The sequence below is a fragment of the Mauremys mutica genome, unplaced genomic scaffold, assembly GCF_020497125.1.
Source record: "Mauremys mutica isolate MM-2020 ecotype Southern unplaced genomic scaffold, ASM2049712v1 Super-Scaffold_1427, whole genome shotgun sequence".
In the NCBI taxonomy this organism is placed as follows: Eukaryota; Metazoa; Chordata; order Testudines; family Geoemydidae; genus Mauremys; species Mauremys mutica.
The window spans coordinates 76,890-96,865 of record NW_025423352.1 but is presented as its reverse complement, the minus strand read 5'-3'; the positions used below and the strand labels follow the sequence as shown (position 1 = coordinate 96,865).

The window sequence follows — 19,976 nt, the reverse complement described above, 5'->3', positions numbered from 1 at the left end:
GTATAGCATGAGGGTGTGTGAAGTTATGCATTTTGCTGTATGGTTGTTACTGAAATAGGCTATAATATTGCTAGTGACCCCTGCCGAGGAGGGTGTTCAACAGCCATGAATCAGCAGAGGAATTGTAATTAAGGGATTTCCAATTCAGTGACAGATGCCCAAACACAACACTGTGGGGACCGCTCAAGTCTATGACTCAGTTGCACAAGACCACACCAGGAGGATTCCCCAACCTAGTGACTCAGCAGAGCCCACCCGGACACGTCTGGGCAAGTGTCTTCTAGACACTTGAACTAAGGATATAAAATAGGAGACTGTGGCATCATGTTTTTGCCTTTCTCCTCCCCCACCTATGCTGGAAGCAGCAGGAATCCTGAGAAAATGAAGGTCATCTGAGGACAGTAATCCAGGTTTTAGGGGGAATTCTATGTATTAAGGAGGGTAAGATCCAGTAGGATGAGAAAATTGCTTGACCTAACTACTGCCTAGTGTAATAAGGTGTAAAGTTTAGATTTTGCTGTGGTCATACAGTGCTTAGTGCTCTGCGTTCTGGCCTCAAGAGCCATGGATGCAAGTTGAGTTACGATGACCTTTTCCTTGTCTCCACATTTCTTATGTGCCTCCTTCTGACACTTGTCAGAAAAAACAACTGGTTTCTTTTGCAAGCATTTGCATTGCAAGGCAGAGGCAGTCTTCTCTGTTTCCGCAAAAGATTCACCAAAAGGTGGGAAGAGCAGACACATTTGTTAAGGCACCACTGGGAGCTGCATCCCTAACTCCACTTTACCTGGCAGGTGAGTCACCCAGCTTAGCCATGGTGCGACTCTCTGGGACTTTTCTCCCAACCGCTCCATTTTTCATCAATGACAATCAAAAGGAAGGTGACATGACATCTGTGTGTGAACATCTCCAGGGAATCACAAGGATGTGTGGCGCAGGCTCTCGTGTTGCAGCAATTGCAGTCGAAGCAACCGCCATGCCAATGCCAGTCATAGCAGCGTTTTCATCAACTCCAGGTTTGTGATTTGATTGTTTCCAATGCTTCTCTCCAAAGAAGCCTTTTCCTTAGCAAGCAATGACTTGGATACCAAGGGAGGCCTCTTCTGTTTCCTAGGAAGACACAGGAAAATGTGAGCAGAGGAGACAAAAGCCATACACCAAGGCACCACTGGGAGTTGAACCCAGGATCTCCTGTTTACTAGACAGGTGCTTTAACCAGCTAAGCCATGGTGCCTACCTGAAGAAGCCATTTGCAACTGTTTCATTTGATGGTTCAAGTCAACACCTGCAAATTCTAAAGTACAGACGTTCCTCATTTCCCTCAAGACTTGCAGACCTTGAGGTGTCTGGCTCTCTGTGCACACAAAGCCACAGCTGAGTAGACAGAGGGCTTCTAACATGTGCCTCTCCCACCAGTCACTGTGATCATATAATGATTAGTGATCTGTGTTTCAGTCGCAGCAACCTCGGCTCAGTTCTGAGTCATGGTAACCTTTCCTTCAGCTCCAATCAGGAGAAGGCTTGCTGGAGCAGCCCATATATAAAGAGCTGCTCAGCACAGCAAGAGTTAGTCACTCCTTGGAGTTTGAGGAGGGAGGCTTGGCTGCCAGGAAGGAAGGAGCAGGGAGGGCACCATGATCAGAGTAGTGCTGGGGTAAGGGGTGCATGAGTGACCTCCTGGCTGACTACTGCCAGACTAAGGCCCTGATACAAAGGTGGAGGAAGGTTCTAGGTCTGTTGGGAAATGGTCCAGGGAAACAGATGGCAGAGTTGGAGGTTCACACCTTTTGCCTCAGTAGCCACTGACACAGGTGGCTACACCCTAGACTGCAGCCGGCCACTGAGGCAAGTGTCTGGGTAGAGGACATCCCCCCACCCCACCCAGCAGGGGGGAGAGAACTGAGTGGGGCACAGCCAGAGGGCTGTGTCCATAAGAGGACACTGAAGTCCTGAGAGCGACATGGGTCCTAATGATAGAACAGATGGTGGCCAGACGCTACTAGATGAAGGTGCACTGGTGAACCAGAGCTAATTGCGAGGATGGTCAGCAGGAGGTGCTGCAGTGAGGCATGCCCCATGGCACCAAGACTTAGCCGCAAGGAAGGCTCTCTCTGTCTTGAACAAGCACTTAGAAGGATTCTGCTGACAGATCTTTTCTTTTTCTGAAAAGAGATACAAAAAAAGGAGCCAACAGACACACTAGGTTCGGCAAGGAAGAACTGGCAGGCCAAGCCAGGCTCTCCTGATTAGTAGGAAGGTTCTTCAGCCAGCTCTTCACAAAGATCACTATCTAGAGACCTTTTAATAGCCACTGCAGATGTTCACCACAAAAGAGATGCCAAAATGGAGTTCTCCACTGCCTGCAGCCATCACGCTACCAGGAGTTCTGTGCACAGAGAGGCCCCTGCTGGTGGGAAAAGGCGTTGGTAGAGATTCTTCTGACACCACCCGTTCTCATACAGTGTTTAGCGCTCTGTGTTGTGGCTTCAGCATCCACAGATGCCAGTTCAATTGGGGGACATTTTTCCTGTCTCCACATTTGTCTAATGGCTCCTTTCAACACTTGTCACCAAAAAGACCTGTTTCTTTTGCAAGCGATGTACAGCCAGGCAAAGGCAGTCTTCTCCATTTCCTCAAAAGATCACCAAGCTGTGGGGAGAGGAGACACATTCAGCCAAGCTGGATGCTGAATCTCCTCTTTATTCAGCAGGTGTCTGTGAAGGACATAAATCTACACCGTGTAGAGGTCAGGAATAGGACTTTATTACACACAGTGCTGGTGGAGTGGGCTTATTAGGCTCAGAGACACTGTTAATTAATTAATTACAATAGAATATATAGATTTTCCATGGGCGGGGGAAAGTGACAGGCTAGGCAGTTCCACACCCCGGGATGGGTTTTGCAAGACAGGATAAGCACATTAGCCAATGGTTAACAGATTAGATAATGTCTCCACCCATGGTCTCAAGTTAGCAAGTTAACTTTTCATTAATACTTTGATAAAATGCTATTAGTATAAAATATATATGTTGAATTCTGATTTGGGATCCATAGGAATGGAGCAACTCCTTTGATTGTCCAACAGGTACATTCCTGTGGGTTAAAGCAAAGAAAGAGTGAAAGTATATGGCAATAAAGATTGTTTTCTGTGTGTCTTAAGGCAGGCATTGGTCCCTTGGAAGGGAGGTGGAAGGATGCCATATCTTATACTGACGTGCCAACTTTTCATAAACTCAAGTTGGATGTGTGGGAAGAATGTCTCCCTAGAGAAGAAACAAACACAATAGGAATAGGGATTCTTTGTTCAGTCTGCAATTCTGAATAAGACACAATCATTTAGTTCTAAGCTCCAACACCTGGCAATTTGCTGACCAGGCCTATCTTAGCAAGCAAGGCTTTCTGTTTACCCCAGCTTTCTCTTAGCTGGTCACTATCTGGACTTTGGGTCTGGAAAAGAACTGGCACAATCCATAGACCAGGTTGTTATATAAAATGCACATGGCTTTGAACCCTTCACATACAGTAATGGCAAAGTTCTTGGTTCAGGCTTGTAGCAGTGATGGAATAAACTGCAGGTTCAAATCAAGTCTCTGGAGTCTATTCAAAGCTGGGATGGGTCATTCAGTCTTTTGTACAGAGCTTCAGTTTGTAGCAAAGTCCCTCCAGAGACATGAAGCAGGACTGAAAATAAGATGGAGACGAGGCATCCGCCTTTTATAGCCTCTTGCCATGTGGTCTTTGCTTTCTTTGTCCCAAGGACACTCTATCCAGGACGTGGCACAGTAAAACCTTAGAGTTCTGTCCATAGGCAGGTCCCTGCAGACCTTGCTGAGTCACAAGGCATATCTGCCTTCTCTCAATGGGGCGATTGTAGAGCTGATGGTCCTTAATGGGCCATCAAGCAGGCTAGACAGAACTGACACCGGAAGCAGAGCACAAGATTGAAATACGGGCAGCATAGAGCCAATATTCATAACATCAACTAAAAAAATGATACACATCTAGAGATAGCATCATTATAATCAACCAATCAGAACCTCTCCATAGACCCCTTGCACGACACCTTTCTATAAGATTGGCTGCAAATATAGAACAGTGGTCGCAACGGTGATCTATACAGTTACAGATTATGTCAATAACGTCACAGGAGGTGACACGGCATCAGTGAGACTGATACTGGAATACTGCCTCCAGTTTTGGTGTCCTCATTTGAAAAAGATGTTGTGAACCTAGTTAACCTAGTGAGGAGAGCTAACCTAGTGAGGAGGGCTTTAAACTAGGTTCACCGGGGGAAGGAGACCAAAGCCCCGAGGTAAGTGGGGATGTGGGATACCGGGAGGAAGCACAAGCAGGAGATTACAAGAGGGGAGGACTCCTGTCTCAGACCAAGAAAGCGGGACAATCAGCGGGTTATCTTAAATGCCTATACACTAATGCAAGAAGCCTGGGGAACAAGCAGGGAGAACTAGAAGTCCTGGCACAGTCAGGGAATTATGATGTAATTGGAATAACAGAGACTTGGTGGGATAACTCACATGACTGGAGCACTGTCATGGATGGATATAAACTGTTCAGGAAGGACAGGCAGGGCAGAAAAGGTGGGGGAGTTGCGTTGTACGTAAGAGAGCAGTATGACTGCTCAGAGCTCCAGTATGAAACTGCAGAAAAACCTGAGTGTCTCTGGATTAAATTTAGAAGTATGAACAACAAGGGTAATGTCGTGGTGGGAGTCTGCTACAGACCACCGGACCAGGGGGATGAGGTGGACGAGGCTTTCTTCCAGCAACTAACAGAAGTTGCTAGATCACAGGCCCTGGTTCTCATGGGTGACTTTAATCACCCCGATATCTGCTGGGAGAGCAATACAGCGGTGCACAGACAATCTAGGAAGTTTCTGGAAAGTGTAGGGGACAATTTCCTGGTGCAAGTGCTGGAGGAACCAACTAGGGGAAAAGCTCTTCTTGACCTGCTGCTCACAAACAGGGAAGAAATAGTAGAGGAAGCAATAGTGGATGGGAACCTGGGGGGCAGTGACCATGAGATGGTCGAGTTCAGGTTCCTGATACAAGGAAAAAGGGAAAGCAGTAGAACAGAGACCCTGGACTTCAGAAAAGCAGACTTTGACTCCCTCAGGGAACTGATGGACAAGGTCCCCTGGGAGAATAACATGACGGGGAAAGGAGTCGAGGAAAGCTGGCTGTATTTCAAAGAAACCTTATTGAGGTTGCAGGAACAAACCATCCCGATGTGTAGGAAGAGAAGTAAATATGGCAGGCGAGCAGCTTGGCTTAACAGTGAAATCCTTGCTCGTCTTAAACACAAAAGAACAGCTTACAAGAAGTGGAAGATTGGACAAATAACCAGGGAGGAGTATAAAAGTATTGTTCAGGCATGCAGGTGTGAAATCAGGAAGGCCAAATCACACTTGGAGTTGCAGCTAGCCGGAGATGTTAGGAGTAACAAGAAGGGTTTCTTTAGGTATGTTAGCAACAGGAAGAAAGTCAAGGAAAGTGTGGGCCCCTTGCTGAATGAGGGAGGGAACCTAGTGACAGAGGATGTGGAGAAAGCTAGTGTACTCAATGCTTTTTTTGCCTCTGTCTTCACAGACAAGGTCAGCTCCCAGACAGCTGCACTCTGCAGCACGGTATGGGGAGGAGGTGACCAGCTCTCTGTGGAGAAAGAAGTAGTTCGGGGCTATTTAGGAAAGTTGGACGAGCACAAGTCCATGGGGCCGGATGCGCTGCATCCGAGGGTGCTAAAGGAGTTGGCCGATGAGATTGCAGAGCCATTGGCCATTATCTTTGAAAAATCATGGCGATCGGGGGAGGTCCCGGATGACTGGAAAAAAGCTAATGTAGTGCCCATCTTTAAAAAAGGGAAGAAGGAAGATCCAGGGAACTACAGGCCAGTCAGTCTCACCTCAGTCCCTGGAAAAATCATGGAACAGGTCCTCAAGGAATCAATCCTGAACCACTTAAAGGAGGGGAAAGTGATCAGGAACAGTCAGCATGGATTCACCAAGGGCAAGTCATGCCTGACTAACCTAATTGCCTTCTATGACGAGATAACCGGCTCTGTGGATGAGGGGAAAGCAGTGGATGTGCTATTTCTGGATTTTAGCAAAGCTTTTGATACAGTCTCCCACAGTATTCTTGCCAGCAAGTTAAAGAAGTCTGGGCTGGATGAATGGACGGTAAGGTGGATAGAAAACTGGCTAGATGGTCGGGCTCAACGGGTAGTGATCAATGGTTCCATGTCTAGATGGCAGCCGGTATTAAGTGGAGTGCCCCAAGGGTCGGTGCTGGGGCTGGTTTTGTTCAATATCTTCATTAACGATCTGGAGGATGGTGTGGACTGCACCCTTAGCAAGTTTGCAGATGACACTAAACTGGGAGGAGTGGTTGATACGCTGGAGGGTAGGGATAGGATACAGAGGGACCTAGACAAATTAGAGGATTGGGCCAAAAGAAATATGATGAGGTTCAACAAGGACAAGTGTAGAGTCCTGCACTTAGGACGGAAGAATCCCATGCACTGCTACAGACTAGGGACCGAATGGCTGGGTAGCAGTTCTGCAGAAAAGGACCTAGGGGTTACGGTGGACGAAAAGCTGAATATGAGTCAACAGTGTGCCCTTGTTGCCAAGAAGGCTAATGGCATTTTGGGTTGTATAAGTAGGGGCATTTCCAGCAGATCAAGGGATGTGATCATCCCCCTCTACTCAGCACTGGTGAGGCCTCATTTGGAGTACTGTGTCCAGTTTTGGGCCCCACACTACAAGAAGGATGTGGATAAATTGGAGGGAGTCCAGCGGAGGGCAACAATAATGATTAGGGGGCTGGAGCACATGACTTATGAGGAGAGGCTGAGGGAACTGGGATTGTTTAGCCTGCAGAAGAGAAGAATGAGGGGGGATTTGATAGCTGCTTTCAACTACCTGAAAGGGGGTTCCAAAGAGGATGGATCTAGACTGTTCTCAGTGGTAGAAGATGACAGAACAAGGAATAATGGTCTCAAGTTGCAGAGGGGGAGGTTTAGGTTGGATATTAGGAAAAACTTTTTCACTATTAGGGTGGTGAAGAACTGGAATGGGTTACCTAGGGAGGTAGTGGAATCTCCTTCCTTAGAGGTTTTTAAGGTCAGGCTTGACAAAGCCCTGGCTGGGATGATTTAGTTGGTGTTGGTCCTGCTTTGAGCAGGGGGTTGGACTAGATGACCTCCTGAGGTCCCTTCCAACCCTGAGATTCTATGATTCTATGATTCTATGAACTTGATTGATTTTTTCCCTTGTTTGGATTTTCAGGGGAAGAGGATGGGGAAAAAGTGAATCCCTCTTTGTTTGATTCAATAAGCTTGAATCAAGGTATCTTTCCCAAGGACTAGGGGAGGGGAAGGGAAGGGGGATAGGGAATCCCTGTTTGTGTTAAGATTCAAGGAGTTTGGATCTGTGTTCCCCAGGGAAAGTTTGGGGGAACAGGAAGTGTGCCAGACGCTAAAAACTTGGCTGGTGGCAGCTTTACCAGATCTAAACTAGGATTTTAGTTTAGAGGAGTCCATGCAGGTCCCCATCTTGTGGACGCTAAAGTTCAAAGTGGGGAACAAACCTATGACACAGTGGAATTAGAGCAGGGAGGGATAAGTCTCATGATTCGTCACTAACCAAAGGCTTTGTAGACAGAGCGATAATGTTACTGAATGGTCTGGCTAACCCTGCAGTTAGAAACAATCAACTCTACGGGTGGTAAATTTACAGAGGCTCTGCTGCTGATCATGAAGTAGAAGCACATTACCTTTAAACAGCTGCTATTTCAGTGCCTCTGGAAGTACAGAAAACAATGATCTGTGTTAAAGGAAAGTTGCCATTTCTCAGAGCCCCAATTTCTGTTTTGTGTGTACAGGAGGGTTTGAATGTGTAGCAGGTAGTTTGGTCAAGCTTAGCTATTTTATGTGTGTAACAGGCTCCTGCCCACCTCCAGCAGAGGTTTCAGTCACATACGATGGCAACTTACCGAATGTCACACAAATTAGTCCATCCCTCCCCATATTCAGTCTCTGACCGGAATGTTAGAATGAGGCAGAGAAATGGGAAAGTATCGCGGTAGGAATACACTAAAAAGTGGGATTAATCAGAGCTGGGCTGCAGACAGAGCCTGTTCTACAGCTGGTGAAGTGACAGGGACACCGTCCCGCTAGTGCCGGCTCTGAAATAACAGCAGAAGCAGATCGAAGAGAATGAGCTCATGGGCAGCTGCCCTGTCAGTGCATCACTCACCTGGCAGGTATTACACAAAACACAGCATGGTCCATGGTGATTCATAACAGAGCCATTGGGGAGCAGGAGTCATCCCAATGGAAATCTCTCCACTTCTTTCTCAGTGTTACCTTCTTAGCCCTGGCTTTGGAGATGACCTTAGCCTTATCCTGTCTTGATTTTAGGTAGGATTTTGATCACCTTCTGGGGCTTGGCAACTTAGAACTTTTGAGGGCTTTTCTCTGCCTTTTTGGTCCCCGCTGCAGTCAGTACATTCTAGACATGGGCATGGTGACCTCCCTGGGGATCTTGACCGCTTTAGCCAGCTTCTTGGTGGCTATTTTCCTGCTCACAGCCACTGTCTTCTTCTCATGCCTTGTCCTGGGGGCCCAGCTGCTGGTTGAATGGGAAGGAGCCAAAGTGCTGGTGACTTTAGCCCGCACCAAGTTGCCTTTGCTCGTCAGACTCCTGAACCCCAACTGGATGTGGTTCTTGTTCTTCTGCACAGCACAGCCTGGAGAAGAGGGATCTGCAAATGTACATTCATTTGATCCCTTTGTTTAATTGATGAAAACATAAACTAGACACTTAGAGGATTGGAACTGATTTCAGCTGATGGACAGGTTTGCTAGATTTTTATGCATTTGGACAGTGAAATGTTGAGTGTTACATTCATTTCAAGCATCCCCATATAGTGGAGCTTCGGAACATAATGGAGAATGGAAATCAAAATGTTTTCCCTTTTTTCAAAAATAAAAAAAAAAGAGGCTTATTAGAGGGCACTTGGATTTGAAGCAGGGACCACTTGATCTGCAGTCAAACACTCTACCACTGAGCTATACCCCCATGAGAGCAGATGCTTTCCCCATTGTAGCTGAAGCACATCAGTGATTCCAATAGCAGGGGCAGGTTCTCTCTGGGGCACAGAGATTTTTCGGGGAGTTGGTGGCTCCTTTCTTTCCTCACCCTGGAGTAAATGCAGCTTTTTATTCCATGATACATGTTTTATGGACTAACAACAGCAGCTTGAAGAAAAAGGAGAGTGAATATCTCACTCGCAGGGCTGAAGGTGGCCACGTCCCCTCTGTCTGGCCGTTGCCATTGCAGGAGAGAAGGTTTCAATGGAGTTGAATGCCCTGGCTCAGACTAGAGACACAGAAAGGTTTTGCTGTTCGTTGAACGGCAAAGGAAATTGTGTCTGTATGTGAAACTGAGGAGGGACATGAAACGCCCACAGGGTGGCGCAATGCCCTAAGCTAAGGCAGGAGGGTGAAGGAATGGGGCTGAGGAATGACTGAAGTGGACTCACCTGGGATTGAAATGACATTTGTTTGTGTCGGGCAGTGAGAAATGTGACATTAATTCAGATGCAGGGTTGAGGCTTCTTTAGCTGCTTGTAGAACTTGAACTTGATTTCCCAGAAGGGAGAAGGGGAAAGTCTGGGGCGGCCTTTAGTCCCTGGCTGGAGCAGTGTATGAAAAAGGCTCCAGAGACGCAGCTGGCAATTACAGGCCACTGAGCCTAACGTCAGTACCAGGCACATTGGGTGGAATTGTAGAGCCCAATGATTAGACACATCGGTGAACGGAATTTGCTGGGTGTAGCGGGTGGTTACCTGCTCCTGCCCTGCGGGGCTTGAAGCGCCCAGGAGAGGGCTGGGGCTGGGGTAAGGAGCCTGGGCTCATTGGGGGAAGCAGGCTCAGCTGTGGCCATGCCCCAGTCAGGCCCAGCTGGCCCCTAGAAGGGGCTGTGAGCCAGGAGCCCGGTCAGTCTCCCTCTGCTTGTAGCGAGAGAAGGGCCTGGCTGCAGGGACCCAAGAAAGACACCTAGATTGGGAGCAGGGCTGGGGAAGAGACAGAGGAGCTGGGAGCTCTGGCCTGGAAAGCCCCAGGCTGCAGGCCTGACTATAGGCTGAATAGGTGCAGGGCTGCAGTGGGGCAGCCCAGGGGGAAGCAGAGGCGGAAGGTCCAAACCCCTTTGCCTGTGATGAGTGGCTCATACTGCAGTCTGCCCCAGTGAACGGGGGCTGGATGGAGACTGGGCAGTAGCCAAGACGGAGGTGACGTGGGGATAGTGGGTGGGGGTTCCCCTGGGAGGGGGAGACCCAGAACTGGGGGGGTACTGCCAGGGGGTACTGCCAGGGTAAAAGGGTCACTGGGGTCCTGGGAGGAACGGGGCAAGCTGTGGTAAGGCGGATCACCAGCCTGCAGAGGGTGCTCTGAGGGCTGGAGAGCTAATTCCCAAGACGACCAGCAGGAGGTGCCGCCGAGTGAGTCTGCCCCCGTTTACATTGGGGAAGAATGAACATGGTTTTTGTAAAGGAAAATCATGCCTCACGAATCTACTATAATTCTTTGAGGGAGTCAACAAGCATGTGGCTAAAGGTGATCCCGTGGATATAGTATACTTAGATTTTCAGAAAACCTTTGACAAGGTCTCTCCCCAAAGGCTCTGAAGCAAAATGGGATAAGATGGAAGGTCCTCTCTGGGATAGGTAACTGGTTCGAAGGCAATAAAGAAAGGGACGGATTTTCAGAATGGAGAGAGGTAAATAGTGGTGTCCCCCTGGGGTCTGTACTGGGACCAGCACTGTTCAACATACTCCTAAGTGATCTGGAAAAAGGGGTAAACAGTGAGGTGGAAACATTTGCAGATGATACAAACCAACTCAAATTAGTTACATCCAAAAGAGAGTGCAAAGTGTGACAAAGGGATCTCACCAAACTGAGTGACTGGGCAGCAAAAAGGCAGATGAAATTCAATGTGGATCAATGCAAAGTAATGCACATGGGAAAACATGATCCCAATTCTACATCTAAACTGATGGGGTCTAAATTAGCTCTTACAACTTAAGAAAGAGATCGTGGAGTCACTGTGGATACTTCTCTGAAAACATCTACTCAATGTGCATCGGCAGTCAAAAAAGCGAACAAAATGTCGGGAAGTCATTAGGAAAGGGATGACTAGCAAGACAGAAATATATTGCCTGTGTATAAATCTGTGGTATGCCCACATCTTGAATACTGGAGCTGGTCCCCAATCTCAAAAAGATATATCGGAATTGGGAAAGGTACAGAAAAGGGCAACCAAAATGATTGGGGTGTGGAACAGCTGCCATGTGAGGTGAGATTAATAAGACAGAGGAGTTTTCGGCTTGGAAAAGAGATGACTAAGGGGGGGCTAGGATAGAGGTCTATAAAATGATGACGGGTTTGGAGAAAGTAAATAAGGAAGTATCAGAGGGGTAGCCGTGTTAGTCTGGATCTGTAGGGAAGTGCTATTTACTCCTCATAACACAAGAACTAGGGGTCATCCAGTGAAATGAATAGGCAGCAGGTTTAAAACAAACCAAAGGAAGTATTTCTTCACCCAACACCCAGTCAACCTGGGGAAACTTTGCCAGAGGATGCTGTGAGGGCCAAGACTATAACAGGGTCCACCAAAGAACTAGAGAAGTTGATGGAGGACGGGTCCATCCTTGGCTATTAGCCAGGATGGCCAGGGATACAAAACCATGCTCTTGAAGTGTCCCCAGCCTCTGTTTGCCGGAAGCTGGGAATGGGCGACAGGGGATGGATCACTTGATGATTCCCTGTTCTGTTGATTCTCTCGCGGGCACCTGGCATTGACCACTGTGGGAGGACAGGATTCTGGGCTGGCTAGACCTTTGGTCTGATCCAGTATGGCCGTTCTGATGACCAATAGAGGGCAGTCCCCACCAGCAATATGTATATTTGGTGCACTGAAAGGGCCAAGTTTCCAAAGCTGACCCAAAGGTTTAGTAAAAGTGTTTTGGAGAAAAACACTAAACAGAACAATGCGAATGAAAACTGGGAGCTATTGTTTAAGGAGCTTGTTAGATGGGGCATAAGCCACATTGCCTAATTAGCTGAGCTTGCAATGGCCTTCCACTCAACTCCCTGACATTTCTCCGTCTGCAAATGTGGTAACTGTTTTAAAACCTAGATCCAATCAATTACAACATGTCAGGGAAGATTCTAGGCATCAGTGAGCTGATCATTGGGTTGATGGAGGTAAACAAGACATTCCCATAAGGCTCCCTCCCTCCCTCTTCCCAAGAGCCACCCTTATCCTCTCTCCCCTTTCTGCTCCCACAGCCTCTGCAAACTTTCGAAGACAGATGTCTTGTGATGGCCTTCGCTCATGGGGATGTTGCCTAATGGTCAGGGTTTCAGTCCTTCGGGGTGGAAGGACGCAGCAGATGGCAGGGGAGCCCAGGGCCCCCCATGGGCTCTGACCCAGGCCACTCTGAGGGCAACACTTCCTACCACCCTGCTATTGTCCAAAGTTTGCAGTTTGTCACAGGAAGCTCTGAACGGTGTCAGCTCACTGCTTGGCACCTCTTTGTGGCTGGGTATGGCATGGCAACTCTCTCCTTCTTGGGGTGGCAGCTGTGTCTGTTACGCTGACAGATCCGGGTCAGTGACTTGTCGGTGGGTGGGATCGAACTGGGAACTCAGGAGCTTAGTGCATGGGCCTCCACAACATGAACTAAAAGCCACCTGGCTGCTAGCTAAGACTATAGAGAAGACTTGTTTTATCTCTCCCTCTAAGTGATCTTGGTGCCACTAGTTGGGACACACCACCACAGCCTGGAGGTGTGTCAGTTACATACTTCCCCTAGCTGAGGAAGCGCATCCTGAGCTTCGGAGAGTTCCCAGTTGTAATCCCGGACGACCCCTGTAACAACGCAGCCTCTAGCAGGACACTGCTGAGAGTATCAATTCAGGATAAATTGCTTGGAGCAGGGCAGTCACAGCTCGAGGCTGGGTGCCCTTTACTATTAAAGCACGTCACACCAGCCATGCAGAGAGGACTTTGGTTTTACCCCACTGGCTAATCGGACGTCATAGAATCAATTCCCTCAGCTATTCCAGTTCTCTTCTGTTAGGTTCTATGGGAGCGGTAGGCCCTCCCAGGGTGCTCTGCAAGAACGAGGCCCGCACACACTGTGAGTTATTGGCTTTAATGAAGGTAAAGTGACACACCTGCAAGGGAGACTCCAAGCATTGCTGTCACGGAGGCGGGGAACCCAGCGCCCTGGAGCTCGGCCTGGTACGGAGTCCAAAAGCAAACACAAAGCATGCTCATATTTATATAAACAGCAGCAAGCCAGCTCATACATAATGCAATAAGGACTTTCCACCCTCCGGGGCCGCCCCCTTGGCCAACAGCCTAGGCCCGGATTAAAGAATCCTTATTGAGGTTGCAGGAAAAAAAATCCCCATGTGTAGAAAGAATAGTAAATATGGCAGGCGACAAGCTTGGCTTAACAGTGAAATCCTTGCTGATCTTAAACACAAAAAAGAAGCTTACAAGAAGTGGAAGATTGGACAAATGACCAGGGAGGAGTATAAAAATATTGCTCAGGCATGAAGGAGTGAAATCAGGAAGGCCAAATCACACTTGGAGTTGCATCTAGCAAGAGCTGTTAAGAGTAACAAGAAGGGTTTCTTCAGGTATGTTAGCAACATGAAGAAAGTCAAGGAATGAGGGAGGTAACTTACTGAATGAGGGAGGTAACTTAGTGGACAGAGGATGTGGAAAAAGCTAATGTACTCAATGCTTTTTTTTGCCTCTGTCTTCACAAACAAGGTTAGCTCCCAGACAGCTGCACTGGGCAGCACAGCATGGGGAGAAGGTGACCAGCCCTCTGTGGAGAAAGAAGTGGCTCAGGACTGTTTAGAAAAACTGGACAAGCACAAGTCCATGGGGCCGGATGCGCTGCATCCGAGGGTGCTAAAGGAGTTGGCGGATGTGATTGCAGAGTCATTGGCCATTATCTTTGAAAACTCATGGCGATCGGGGGAGGTCCTGGATGACTGGAAAAAGGCTACTGTAGTGCCCATCTTTAAAAAAGGGAAGAAGGAGGATCCGGGGAACTACAGGTCAGTCAGCCTCACTTTAGTTCCTGGAAAAATTATGGAGCAGGTCCTCAAGGAATCAATTCTGAAGCACTTAGAAGAGAGGAAAGTGATCAGGAACAGTCAGCATGGATTCACCAAGGGCAAGTCATGCCTGACTAACCTAATTGCCTTCTCTGATGAGATAACTGGCTCTGTGGATGAGGGGAAAGCAGTGGATGTGCTATTTCTGGACTTTCGTAAAGCTTTTGATACAGTCTCCCACAGTATTCTTGCCAGCAAGTTAAAGAAGTCTGGGCTGGATGAATGGACGGTAAGGTGGATAGAAACCTGGCTAGATCGTCAGGCTCAACGGGTAGTGATCAACGGCTCCATGTCTAGTTGGCAGCCAATTTCAAGTGGAGTGACCCAAGGGTCGGTCCTGGGGCCGGTTTTGTTCAATATCTTCATTAATGATTAGGAGGATGGCGTGGACTGCACCCTCAGCAAGTTTGCAGATGACACTAAACTGGGAGGAGTGATAGATACGCTGGAGGGTAGGGATAGGATACAGAGGGACCTAGACAAATTAGAGGACTGGGCCAAAAGAAACCTGATGAGGTTCAACAAGGACAAATGCAGAGTCCTGCACTTAGGAAGGAAGAATCCCATGCACTGCTACAGACTAGGGACTGAATGGCTAGGAAGCAGTTCTGCAGAAAAGGACCAAGAGGTTACAGTAGATGAGAAGCTAGCTATGAGTCAACAGTGTGCCCTTGTTGCCAAGAAGGCTAATGGCATTTTGGGCTGTATAATTAGGGGCATTGCCAGCAGATCGAGGGACGTGATCGTTCCCCTCTATTCGACATTGGTGAGGCCTCATTTGGAGTACTGTGTCCAGTTTTGGGCCCCACACTACAAGAAGGATGTGGAAAAATTGGAAAGAGTCCAACAGAGGGCAACAAAAAATGATTAGGGGATTGAAGCACATGACTTATGAGGAGAGGCTGAGGGAACTGGGCTTGTTTAGTCTGCAGAAGAGAAGACTGAGGGGGGATTTGATAGCTGCTTTCAACTACCTGACAGGGGGTTCCAAAGAGGATGGATCTAGACTGTTCTCAGTGGTAGAAGATGACAGAACAAGGAGAAATGACCACATGTTGAAGTGGGGGAGGTTTAGGTTGGATATTAGGAAAAACTTTTTCATTCAGAGAGTGGTGAAGCACTGGAATGGGTTACCTAGGGAGGTGGTGGAATCTCCTTCCTTAGAGGTTTTTAAGGTCAGGCTTGACAAAGCCCTGGCTGGGATGATTTAGTTGGGGATTGGTCCTGCTTTAAGCAGTAGATTGGAGTAGATGCCCTCCTGAGGTCCCTTCCAACCCTGATATTCTATGATTATATGATTAGATGCTCTAATGGTCTCTTCTGGCCATAATTACTGAAAAACTGAGTGTAGCATTGGGAGCAGCGTCTGATGTTTCCCTGTCTAGCCGGCTTGCTGCCTAGAACGAACGCTCCTTGAGTGGGGTGATCCACAGGGAGTAGCTCAAACCTCCAAAGTGCCTGGCCAGGGGCAGGACATTGGCACAGCAAGGGAAGGGTGTGGCAGTGACATCACAAAGGCCTTTTGCAGGACCTCAGACTATTGGTCCAAGGTGGTGGGGAGGTGGTGACCTCACAGAGAGATGCTGACATCAGCCAGGCAGGACCGGGGCGAGGGGCCAGGGAAACCTCAGAGATCCCTGTGGCTTTGCTTCAGCAAGTCTCCTTCTCCAGGTCTCTCTCTGAGGACTGAGAGTATTCGGGTTCATGGACGTGAGCGCCAGGAGGAACCTCTTTCGAGTTTTCTCCTTCCCTTTCAGTGATTTTACTAGAAAACAGCCGTCCCTGTTTAGAAGGTAAGAGCCTCCTCGAGGTTTGAAACCTGTTCAGTCTGATCCATCTGTTGACAGTTGAATTCTGGGCATGGAAAACATGAGCTTAAGGAGGCAGAATTTTATTCCACACCTGGGATTCTGTCCCTTAGAATCACTGGGGACATTAGGGTTTGTCCTTTTTGTTTCACCTTTTCCTCCCTGCCTCCCTCCTTTCTCTTTATCTCTTGCTTCTTTTGTCTTTTCTCCTGTTCCCCTCCCAACACCAGGAGGTGTGTGTGTGTGTGTGTGTGTGTGTGTGTGTTGCGGGGGAGTGCTCTGCAGCTCCCATTGTGGGAGGTCCACCCAAAAATGTGGGGCTGAAATAGTGCTCGGGCAGTGATCCCCCACCAGTGACCTGGGCCATCCTTTGGGCTCTCTGGTGAGAACCCTCAGCCTCCTGCCCTCAGTCTCTACCCTGATTGGCTGAGCAGGGGGTTATTGACAGGGAGGAGACTCAGGTCCTTTTTCTCTTTTAAAACCAAGGAAATAAGTCAGAACCAGTTCTATGTTTGATGTATTTTGCTGCTTCTCTGCATTAATGGTCTCTGAGCAGTTCATGATTCTCTCTAACATTGCAGTTCTCCTCAAATACTTGCTGAATAATTCCTGTGCACTGTTGTTGGTCTGGAGCTCATCTGAGAGCACTTTATTCAGGTCATTAAATGTCTGAAATTCAAGATCCGATGGTTAGTTTGAAAATCAGGGCTCTTGGGTCCTATTCCCAACTCTGCCACTGACTGGCTGTGTGACCTCAGACAAGTCAATTCTCCTTTCTCACATGTAGCTTCTCCCTCTTTCATGTAGAGATAATAATGATCCGCTCCTACCTAGCTCAACACACTCACTCTTCCCCAACACACTCACTGTCTCTCCCCACACACACACACAGTCTTCACACTGCAGTTGAAAAGCAGCTGGCAATCTAGTAGGATGCCCATGGAACAACGGGAGAGAGAAACCTGCATCCCTGAAAGTGCAACCATGGAGACACCACACACCAGCCTTCCCTAGCAGGGGCAGGGGGGCGAGAAGGGACGTCATCCGAGCTCCCTGCATCCAGGTCACTTTCCTCAACCGGGCTGCGTCAGGGGAGGGCAGAGAGCAGCAGCTTCTGATGCTCCCCTCACAGCCCAGCCCAGGTGGGGAAAGTGACCAGGACGCAGGGAGCTCGTAGTGTTGCTCCTCGCTCCCCCCAGCCTCTATGGGGCCACGGAGGAGCATTGGGGCAGGGGAGAGCAGTGAGCACCTTTGCACTGGCACACGGTGCCCTTTGACCCCTGGAGCCCTGGGCGGCTGCCGGGGGCCCCACCCCTAAGGCCGGCCGGGCTCCCCAGCACGAACAGCACAGACACAGGGAGACTGGCCACCCACTGAGCAGAGGTAGCCTGGGCGGCTCGTAATGAAGGCTCAGGGGGGCTCAGCCTCCCCAAACCTTGCGTTGCCAAGGGGGCAGTGGGGCCCATGACTAGGGGCCCTGGCCAAATTGGGCCCCCTGGGAAAGTCTCCCCCATGTGGGCCCCAGGGCTGGAGGAGCTCCCACTCCCTGCTACGGCCTGGGGGCTGCAGCAGGGCACAGAGCTTCTATGGTCTCGGGGCCGCAGCGGGGCTGGGGTAAAGGAGTGACCGGATGGGGCCAGTGGGGGAAGGGGTGGAACAGAGGTGACAGTGGATGGGGCCGTGGGTGGAAGGTGTGGAAGGGGGCGGAGCCACACACAGAAGTGGGGGGGGCAGGGTTCCAGTGCTGGGGCCCCCGCACTTGTTCTCCCTTTCCCTGGGCTTTGGCATCACTAGCCCCTGCTGAGCGAGTAGGGGTCAGTGGTCCCCATAATGTGGGGCGTGACTCCTAGGGGGACACAGAGGAAGATTGATGGGGGCACCTCAGGGCCTGAGCCAGCCCCCATGGAGGGCAGGGAGGGAGCCCCACTCAGCCCCACTCTGTCCCAGCTCTTCCCCAACCCCACCCTCAGCCTGGGCCCCGGATCCCAGCCCGGCCTCGACCCCCTGACCCCTGTCCGCACCCCTCTCCCCAGCAAGCAATGGCCCCACTCCCAGCCCCGGTTCTCGATCACGGCTTCCGAGGGGCCACAGCCATGGGTATGAGGGCGCAGTGTGAAATGTCTGTGTTGTGTATTTGGTTGTCATGGTTTTTGTTGCTCTGGCAACTGAGTTATATTATTATGGGTTAGCTCAGCCAGCTTCAGCCGGCTGAGTGAGCTCTCTGTCTCTGTAAATAAAATGGTGGTTTTGTTAGCTGTCAGCTCTCTGGCCTCAAGTGATTTCTTCCTAAACCGGCTCCCCACAAGGATATAACAAGTGGTGGGTTAGGGTGACGTCCTCAATCACTTCTCTGCAGTCCAATGAAAGCGATTCCTCCCCCACCCACCCCTCCGTCAGGACGGCCTAGGTACGTTCCACTGCCCTTCGCTCGTACAGGGAAGAGAATAACATTTCATTGCACTCAACCCTAAAGTGATTTGCAACCCACCACCATCCCAAACTGGTCATTTTGGGGAAGCGGCCCCCTCATGCTACATAGCTAGGCAGAGTAGGGGTGTCTGTGCAAACACGGCCTGTTCCTGAAGTCTTCCCCCAGCTCCTCACAAGATGTGATGGGGGAGCTCATTCAGCCCCTGCTTACGCTTAGTATTGGGAAACTTCTTAGTATCCCTATCTCTGCTGGCCTTAGATTTCTCCTCCTGTCCCTATCTTAAAAGCTCAGATGGGGTGGCCGAGTGGTTAAGGTGATGGACTGCTAATCCATTGTGCTCTGCACGCATGGGTTCAAATCCCATCCTCATCGGCTGCATTTAGTCTTCACCCTCCTTTATAGACAACCATCTCCCCCCCTTGGTACAATGACAGATCAAACAATGTTGCTTCTTGCAAACAAAAACCTTCTCAGAATCTCAGCTCCGCCCCCCTTGCTTCAAATAAAATGTCTAAATCACAGATTTCTAAAAAAATTCTCTAGTCCGGCATTTCTTAGTTTTTATCTCAAAAGGGAACAGCCTCACGATCTCCTCCAAAGACCCTGGGACCTCCCCAAATAATTAAAATACCCCCAACCTGAGCAAGGCCACAACAGTGAACCAGAGCTAGTGTCTAGGCCAAGCTGTTCTGAAGGAGACAACTCAACCATTTTCTCTCTGCTTCCCTTGGCAAAGTCTGACTGCGAAAACAAAATTCCCCAAACTGAAAATGTTCTGCTGAAAAACCACTACTAGTCTGTTTGGGGACTTTGGTTTGAATGTACTATTATTATTCTCCTCTGATTTCTGAATCAGTTTTGTCATCCAGGTGTATTTCCAGCTGTTGAGCTGTGAGGGAGATAGGCCAACTCATGATGTCTCTACCCCCCTTTCATAGTTTCTTCCAACTTGCTAGGAAGTACCTTTGCTATGATGTGAGTCAAGCAGTGTCCATTGTCTCTGTGCTATCTCGGAGAAGTCTGCATTGTACACGGCTCCTGGGATAGTCCTTGGGAGTGTGGATCCCTTTAATGGGCCAGCAGCGGGTCTGGCTCCTCCATTCTCACACCTGAAGGGCTGGTGGTGGGCATTTCCCAACCTCATCTCAGTAACACACACAGAGCAAAACTTCCCAGCGAATGCTACACACACAATCCAACACGATATTAAGGTTCAACAGACCAAGACTTTTGAAATGACATCTCACCAGGCAGACTTTGTACAAACCGTATCATCATTATAGGAGAGTGGTGAATATGGGGCTTCCAGGGTGCTGCTTTGAGCACAGCGTGCCACACCTGGGCTGACATTGCAATGGAGACATACCCTTAGAGTCCTTCTCTCCTGGGATAAAGATGGCAGCATGGCTGGCCTGGACCATCTGATGTGGGCTCATGGAGCTAAAGCTGAGAGGCTAAAAACTGTGGTGCAGATATTTGTGTTCACACTGAAGCCTGGGTTCGGAAACCCTCACCCC

At 49.2% G+C, this 19,976-nt stretch overlaps 2 non-coding genes across 2 annotated transcripts; one reads left to right on the top strand and one right to left on the bottom strand.

The window, feature by feature from the left end:
- Positions 1–1,160: 1,160 nt before the first annotated feature.
- TRNAT-AGU lies at positions 1,161–1,234 on the bottom strand. The gene has a single exon. It is a non-coding gene; the product is annotated as a tRNA-Thr (tRNA).
- Positions 1,235–18,749: 17,515 nt separating this feature from the next.
- TRNAS-GCU lies at positions 18,750–18,831 on the top strand. Its single transcript has one exon. It is a non-coding gene; the product is annotated as a tRNA-Ser (tRNA).
- The last annotated feature ends 1,145 nt before the right edge of the window (positions 18,832–19,976 follow it).